The 8,916-nt window shown below is 41.1% G+C and overlaps 1 long non-coding RNA gene across 1 annotated transcript; it reads left to right on the top strand.

The window, feature by feature from the left end:
• Positions 1-723: 723 nt before the first annotated feature.
• On the top strand, positions 724-8,685 carry LOC109305718. Its single transcript, XR_002099678.1, has 3 exons — positions 724-890; positions 8,332-8,445; positions 8,599-8,685. It is a non-coding gene; the product is annotated as an uncharacterized LOC109305718 (long non-coding RNA).
• The last annotated feature ends 231 nt before the right edge of the window (positions 8,686-8,916 follow it).

Below are 8,916 nucleotides of genomic sequence, written 5' to 3'. Positions count from 1 at the left end.
CTTCACTGCAATTGCTGGCTATGTTTCTAGTTGTTAAAGATTGGGGTGGACCAAATTTTGGACAGAAATTAGCTCCTCCTGCCAGATCCATTGGACAAGTTACAAGCCAAATAACACCCAACTTTTTTTAGCAATTCAGACAACTCAGACTGTTTCATGGAGTAAGGAATGATTTGTATGCATGTATACATGGCACCTCACTGACTTCTGCCTTGTTCATATAGACAGATGTCATTTGTTTCTCATTCAGGCATATTAGCCAATACATTTTTGTTGGGGTTCTTTTGTTTTTTTGGATTTTTTGGGTGGGGGAGAGCTGTTTGTTTTTTAAGGTACGTGTCAGTATTTCTTTGATCACAACCTACCTCACTTCCCCCCCCCCACACACAAGGTGGTAACTAACACATTCGAGAGAGGCGTTTTAAGCTTTTAGTATAGGGCTGGTAAGTATGATTTGAGCAAGGTGACTAGATATATGAGAATGGAAGTATTGTCATTTTTTTCATGCTGGAGGAAACAGCTGCTGAAAGGAGGCTACATGTCCTTCTTGAACACTAGGTAAATACAAACAGGAACAAGTTCTGTGCAAGGTCCCCAGTGCACAGCATCAGTACGTTAATTGGGTATGGGTGTTGAGGGCCGTCTGGAAAGAGAGGATGATAATCACAGTAAATGTCTAAGTAAACCCATCTTGTGACAATTTCATATCCTTGCAGTATCGCATTGGGTCATTGTAAAACACAGAAACAAGTAGTGCTATGGGCCTCCATCTACTCAAGCGTTCACAAAAAGAGGAACTGATTTCCAACAACACCAGAAGGAGCTGCAGGTGCTTGTACATGGATGCATCTCAAGAAAGGTTGGGACAGTTTCTTTGAGCTAAGAGATAGGTAGGTGTCTGTGCAACCTTTTGCACCTTTTACCACATTAAGTGAATATATCTATTGATGGAGGCTCTATCCACTGCTGAAGTTTCAAGAAGTTACTCTTCCAGAGCTTTGTTTGTTATGAACTAAATCTTCTGTGTTTTCTGATTACATTAATGAGCATACTACTTGCCAGATAAGGAAACACAATATGCTTTTAGAGGAAAAAAAATTAGCCTTTCCTTGTATTCTTTGTGAGCTGTATTTTTCTTTTGGATTTCAGAGTTTTCCCCAAATCTGACAGTTGGCAAGGTGCATGTTCTATGGCCACATAGCTGTTGTGAATTCAGTTTCTGCTTACAACCCCAATAAATCTCTGGAAATCAGCTCTCAGCTGTAGGTATGTGGCATTTGGGATTCAGCTGAGTACAGACTATAAAGGAAAATATTCCAGAGACTGTCTTATGGATTTTCCTTGTTCCTCAGAATTTTGATCTTTTTATTTTAAATTAGAAGTGTTCATGTCAGAAAAAGAATGGCTTTTCCCCCCTTCTTTTCACTCACATGTCTGTTGTCATTAGTAAACAAAAAAACGCCCAAACAAACAGAAAAAAATCTTCCCTTCCAACAGAGAGATATCAATTTATTAACATTTCAGTGGTGGCCACATTATAAGGATACATATTTTTAAGAGAAGGGCTGCTGAACAACAAAAAGAAAGACATTTATCATTCCCATTTATAATAAGGAAAGCAACATAGGGATGGAGGACTTGGGAAAGTCAGAAAAGAAGAAACTAAGAGAGAAACAAGTATTAGAATATTTAACTAAGTTCAGTGAAAGCTAGGAATATGCATGAATGTGTTTACTGAATTGGAATCACATAGGTTGAAATAGAGCAATTAAACCAAAATATAGAAGAATAATTTTGGAGGAAACAAACAAAAGAATTAAGCGAAACAACTCAAAGATAATAGTATGGGGAAAACAAACAAACCAATGGGGGGGGGAGCCTTAAAAATTGATCAAAGAGAAAGAACATTAAAAACCTGGCTGAGAATTTTTGTATCAAGGTAAAGGAAGAAAGTGACCTCTGATTATGGTGTACCTTCTAGAGAACACTGACAAATAAGATTTGTGAAGAAACAGATACACTGAATGCAAGGCCAAGACCTTGGCCCAGGTCCACTGTTTTCCCCCTCAGCTTATTGCATCCCTGCTTACAGCCAGTATTGTTCTGCAGAGCACACCTAGTACTGTCTAGCAGTATCCAAGCCTCTCATCAGATATAAGCAGACAACACCACCCAAACATTATAACCCAGATATAAACCCCTCCTTTGCTCTTTGCTTCCTGTACCACCCCTAGTTAAGCAAGCTAGTTTCCCCTAGCCTGCCAAGAATTTCATCTGGATCAGCCTTACTCTAAATTGAAGGAAGTTCCATTCACCACTCAAACTACTTACCCCAACATAACTAAAGGCAGGGTTTATATGACCCCAAGCCGGGTCCCCTTCTGGTTATCTGATCCAGTTCTCTTCAGGGCCAGATATTGTTGAATCCCTCAGCAGCAGCCTGACCTTATGCAGCCAGTGGTTCAATTTACAAACAGGGGCTTACACCTGGTACCCTTTGCCATCAGACTCTTTGCAGTCTTCCCCAGCTACACTCCTCTTTCCCAGTAACAAGGGTCAGGGCTTCCTCTTACAAGTTACAAGATGCAATTTGTAAAACACTGGAAATAGGTGTACATCCTCCTAGGTCCCCTGAAGCTGCAATAAGGTATTTTCCTGAATGTAATTGACCCCGTTTGTCCATGCACAAATCCAAAAGCTAGAATCCACCTATTTGTGAAAAAATGTTAGGGAAGCTCTTCCCTGCAGTTTTGCAGGTCATTGGAACTACTTTGAGTGGCAGACAGTTTATGAAGCAGAGTCCTAGCTCATATTTATAAGTTTGATATGAGAGCAGAGTCCAATTCCACACCTTTCAATATCTGTCATTCTGACAGTCACCCAAGACTGCACACACCAGTTAGAAGTTGTAGTGGTCCTTAAGTGAAAATAGGCGTGGTCCTTCAGTGCAGTTCAGTGAACCATATGTGCACTTGGATATTCTTGCAAGCATATGAGGTGTCTTCCCAATAGGTTGATGACAGCATGGTAAGTGGTCTCCAGGGCATCATGAAAGACAGTTGCAGTGTTACCTTGTTGAATATAATGCAAACAGAGCATTGACTGCTGAAACTTGCAGACTACCCAACGTAGATTACATTGGTACTGCCATTTTGGGCATGCCTCCTGAAAATCTCTAAAGGAGTATAATTACATGTTGCCTTCTTATCAGCATTAGGACATCTTCCAAGGAGCAAGAAAGGATAGGGAATACTTGAAAAAAAATTCTGCAAGAGCCAAAAGTTCATACAGGAGACCTATTTTTTTTTTTTTTTTTTAGGAAAATGACCTATGTATTGGGTAAGTATAACTATATTATAAGTAGGGGCAGATCCAGAGGTCTTCAGTGGTGCGGTTGCACACCCACCTTCCCTGCTTTAATTCCTGGTTCACCCAAATTTTTAAACCAAATACCTGAAAGTGGCAACAGCCCTCTAGTCAGGTATCAGTGATGGAACAGTTGGTTTCATGGCTCATTATACTCCACCTGATTCCTTCTAAACTCTTAATTCCACAGGTGTTAATGATCCTCTCTCCTTTTTGGTGGTCTTAATGTTTCACAAACTAAGCTAGTCTTTTTTCTGCAGTTTTATTTTTAATGTGATAAAAATATGCATTGTGTTGTATGTGATGATATACCACATCAATTGCACTCCCCCTTTTTAAAGTCCTAGATCTGACCTGGGCTGTAAGTACCATAACTAAGTACCTATATATTGTGTAAGTGAGTTAATGATTGCACTGGATCTCTCTCAGAGAAAGTAGCTACAGAAGGAGCATAAACAGTAGCTAAACAGACACCTATATGAGTAAAATGCATCTAAGACAGGACCACTGAATTAGTACTGGGACCTATTGCAGGTCAGTCCTGAATGCTTTTGGTCTGACCTCTGGAATTTCTTACTATCCAAGATGCCTTTAATTTTTTTTTTCATCAGCCCAAAGTAGCACAGCTGTTATTTCCTATTAAACTTTGCCTTCTTGTGCTAGCTCCTGGGATTTTTTTAAAAATATATAAAGTTACTGCGATACAGCAACAACAACAACAACAATATCGCCTTTCCTTAAATAGGAACAGTTTCCTTAACATTTGTTCATCCCATTCAGTTGCTGCTATTAAGATTATCTGAGATTTTATTTTAATGCATTAATTTATTAAATATATTTGCAATATGTAATCTATATATAAATATACAATATAAATATAAAACATACTATTTTACAATATTTATATTGTATTATATATGTGCAAATTGAGCATGGCACTTAGATTACTGACACAACCAATGAAGTCCACACTATTGTGAAGTTTAGGCCTTCTTGATAGGCCTCCACTCATATAGAAATATAGCCTTCTTTCTCAGTGTGCTTCCAGAGCAGTCTTCTCTTCACACTCAAACTACCAATCGTATTAATACATTTTGACTATTCAGTAGTTCTTCTAACCAGCTGACTACTTTAGCATCCTACTGATGCCCCTACTCATTAAAAACAGCTTAGCTGGCTTTGGAACCAGACACATGCACTTTTCATTGCATTATGCGTTGCAGAAGGTTGTGGATTATTTTGTATGACTGGAACCCTAATTCATAACAAAGAAGATTATGGTATTAAACAATGAAGAATTTTTGGTTTCATGAGGATTCAAATCCTTTAATTAATTTGCTAAAAACTATAGGATTTAAGGCTCCTGATAATCTTTTAGTGTAATTGATACTGCAGCAATTAATGCATTAATCAACATCATTAAAAATAATAGATTCAGGGTCAGATGCTCTGCCCCATGCATGTCTATCCCACTCTTCTGTGCTCAGATTGGCTGAAACACCAAATCTAGTTAATAACCATTTTGACAAGGGATTCTACCTGTATTTTAAGTTTGTACGACATCGTGCAAATGGTAAGTTGTAGTACTATTATTTTGCTGTTGTTACAATTCTTACTCTTGCACATCACTCTTTCTTACTTCCCTTCAAAGTACATTTCATGAAACAAAGCATAAAAATTCACCATTGATATAAATCGGGGATTGGCAACCTTTTCCCACGACTCGTGAGCCAGTCCCTGCTGCAGGCTGTACCTCTATGCTCCCCAAGTGGTCAGCAGATTCTACAAAGGGCAAAAATGGGTAGGCAATAGGACCCTGGGAATACCTCCTCTCTGGCTGAAGTTGGAATGTGCTGTCAATTCCCTGAGCAGCCACACACCACATCCAGTCTCTTCATAGGGTGGACGAGGTCCATGGGCCATAGGTTGCCCATTCCTGATATAAATAATAGTATGAGAAGTTCCTCATCGGTAAAGTGATAGAAAAATGCATATCCATTGCAGTGAAACGAAGCCTTGTGCCATTCCCTGGGTAAACAGGCTTAATGTAACCCAGCCTAAGTTTGTATTTTGGGTCAAGAAGTAATAGAATCAAGGAAGAAGCTGCCATGATTTCAATTCTTGGAAGAATAGTCATGTTGTAGGCCTATACTAAAAGTAGGCTTGAAGTGGACTGTGGAGCCTTCAGCATTCTGCTGGCCATGAGACCTCTCGGAGATGAACTTCCATTAAGCTATAGAGCTACAACTAAGAGGAGATGAAGTGAGCCCCTCCATTTGCTGCCCGGAGACCTGGAGAGGATGTACTAGCTGCAGCCCAAGGTTCATTTCCCACTCCGCCCCCCAACTCCTTACTGAACTTCCATGCTTGTCAATCTTGTAAACATAGTGAGTCCAACATTGGCTACAGTGTGCAACAAAAGCATAGTGCGTAACACTGGCTCTAATATTTAACCAATGAAATGAAACATAAGGAATGAGTAGCCAATCAAAGCAACATAGAAACAGGCTCAGAGGCCTGTTGCTATTCCTAGCCTTTTTGCTGCCTTTAAGGTGAAAAGGGCACCTGAGTGACCTACTTAAATAAGGGTTAAAGATTTCATAGACATTCGGGCTGGAAGGGACCCGGGAGGATCATCGAGTCCAGCCCCCTGACCCAGGGGCAGGAAGTCAGCTGGGGTCATAGGATCCCAGCAAGATAAACATCCAAATTTCTCTTGAAGGTGTTCATAGGTGCTTGAGCCACCTCCGGCGGCAGTCTGTTCCAAACCTTGGGGGTCGAACAGTAAAGAAGTTCTTCCTTATGTCCAGCCTGAAATGGTCACAGAGGAGTTTATGACCGTTCGATCTTGTCATCCCTTGGGGCGCTTTGGTGAACAGATGTTCCCCAGATCCTGGTGAACATCCCTGGTAAAGTTATAGGCAGCCACCAGATCACCCCTAAGCCTTCACTTTTCCGGCTTATGTAAGCAGAATACAGAATACAACTCAGAATGCAACTTAGAACAAGCTTGTAATCCATGCAGAGCATTGCTTTAGAGGCCTGTGCACACATAGGAGATGTCTGTCATGGATTATGGGAGTATTTAGGGTGCAGGCTGCCAGGGGATCCCCCAGACCCCTCAGAGAATGAGAGTTAGCTATATACTGTGATGCAAACACCAGGAAGTATTGATGATGGAGGTAGAGCAGCTGGTGGAGCTGTAGGACAGAGAAGATACTGGAACACAATTTAGCATAAGCTGAATTGTCCCAAAGGATGAGCTGCTATTCCCAGAATATGGAGGTTAAAAAAATTCAGAAAAAATATTGCGTAGCCATAGGAAGCACTTCTAAGGAGGATTTTCACTCAAAGTCTTATTCAGTAACAGTAATGGTCTTTACCAGGCATAAGAGTGGAGACAAGTCTTCTAGAGCTCCTTTTGGATGGCCAGGGTCAGACACTCCCAGGGGAGTTTCTGCCTAGGCTTCATTTGAATGAATTTGGCTTGTGCATCACAGGAATCTGGAAAACTTTCTGTTTACTTGTAGTAATGTGAAGCTAATCGTGTAATCAGCATTGCCTCACATTCCAGAAACCTTGAAATGATTTGAACTGTAAATAACTTCCAGAGTTTATCTGATGAGAAATGGCATGGAGAATAATAAAATGGTTACTGTACCTGATTATCTGGAAGTTCAAAGCTGTACTTGCCTACAATGAGGCAACTGTGCTTTCATGGAAAAATAACAGCCGTCCTCCTTAAGACAGACAGTTCTGTACTCTAAGAACAGATGGTACTAATGCTGAAGCCAAAAATTCTGCTGTTCCCTATTTATTAAACTGACCAGAGGTGACCATAAGAATGACAGGTGTTCTCAAGTAAACACATTAGCTGTGATGTATGGTGTAGCTGTGCCTACTTCTCCTTTACACTAAGGACCTTTTACATTGCCAGAGAGTTCAAAGGGGCTTTAGCATAACTGTGAATTAGGTTCTCCCTGTTTCCCCTGCCACAGATATCTTTAAATGACTCAGGAGGTGGCAGAGGCAGATATCTAGTCTTTTTCTGAGCCTGGCTATGCTAAATTCATGAATGATAGATCTATTAATGGCTACTGAACAAAATGGTTGGAGATGTTTCTTCTGGCTTCTCTAAACCTGTAATGGTGGATGCTAAGGTGGGTATTGAACAGGGTATAGATCACTCTAAAGATAGTAAGGCCAGTGTTCTCCCTGTGTAGCATCCACTTCTACCACTGTCAGAGACAACACTGGGCTAGACAAACCATTGGTCTGACCCAGTGTTAGAGTTATGTTCTTAAGTTTTATTTTTCTTTGTTCTTCACTGTTCACTCCTTGCAAAAGCCCAACAAGTGCCACCTTATACAATCAATACACAGGATGCTGGTCTCTAAGTGAGTTTGTACATGTGCTGGGGGGGGCAGTGCTTTAATTAGAACAGCTCTGAGAGCCACTCTAATTAAAGCGCCCACAATGTCTTGTGTATCAGTGTCCCTGCACTTCAAAATGGTGGCAGGGGTGTTTATCTAAAGCTTGTCAAATGAGCTTTAGTTAAAATGCCCCTGCCACCATTTTGAAGTGCAGGGATACTGGTACACAAGACATGGATTAATCAAGTCTGCACTGATGTGCTGTAATTACAGTATGTCAGAGTGGCCTCCTGGCACATGTACAGGCACCCTAAGACTCTGTCTTCACTGCCAATTAATGTGGAATTTAGGGCTCCCGTAGACCCATGTGCCCTGCTCTTCTGCAATGAGAAGCCCTATGCCCAAACACTGGAAGTTGTCTTGCCCAAGGCTGGAGCTCTGTTTTAGGACCTGGAGTCAAGCCTCCTCGCCTGCCCCTCCCCACAAAGTGCGTTCACTACCTCGGTGACTGCAGTGGACTGCAAGTACAAGAAATCAACCAGGGGTAATACTACAGTTCCCTGTTCCTGACTTCTGGACATTTTACACACAGGTCCTCCTCTCCACTCTGAACAGTTAGACCCAAGCCTAGAGGGAGAGACAGATAACGAACAGACTGGTGCCTAGAAGGGGAAGGAAAGGAATCATTGTGTAGGGTGACTACCAGGTAAGATATCAATGAGGAGGGACTGCTTATTTGGCTCAAGCTATTTGAGGATGACCCTCAGGGTCATCCTTAAATAACAGTCTAGAAATAACCTAAGAATGGGTCAGCAGCAGATGTTATAATAGAAACTCCCTCCTTGTCTCCCTTGTACAGGTGCACAGACCTTTAGAACTGCTTATAATTCTGAAGCTAATGGCAACACTCCCATGATTTCAACTGTGACAGGCCCGCAGTTTTCGCCAGACCAGTGAGTAAGACTTTGAGCTTTTCTGTCAAATCTGCTGACCAGGTACACTATCTGTCAATAACGATTAAGGAAGGTATTTGAAAGTGCTAGGGTAAACACATAAGAGAAACTGAGAATCCCATGGTCTTAGTGAGAGCTCATTTGTTTAGAAATACCATGCATCTCAGGATTCAGCTTGGGATTTTGAAACAATAGTCTATTCCTGATGTTTAAGTCTCCTTTTT

This window comes from Crocodylus porosus, unplaced genomic scaffold (genome assembly GCF_001723895.1).
Source record: "Crocodylus porosus isolate Cpor-Errol unplaced genomic scaffold, CroPor_comp1, whole genome shotgun sequence".
NCBI classification, from domain to species: domain Eukaryota; kingdom Metazoa; phylum Chordata; order Crocodylia; family Crocodylidae; genus Crocodylus; species Crocodylus porosus.
The sequence above is the reverse complement of the archived record's forward strand: the minus strand, read 5'-3'. Positions and strand labels throughout refer to the sequence as shown.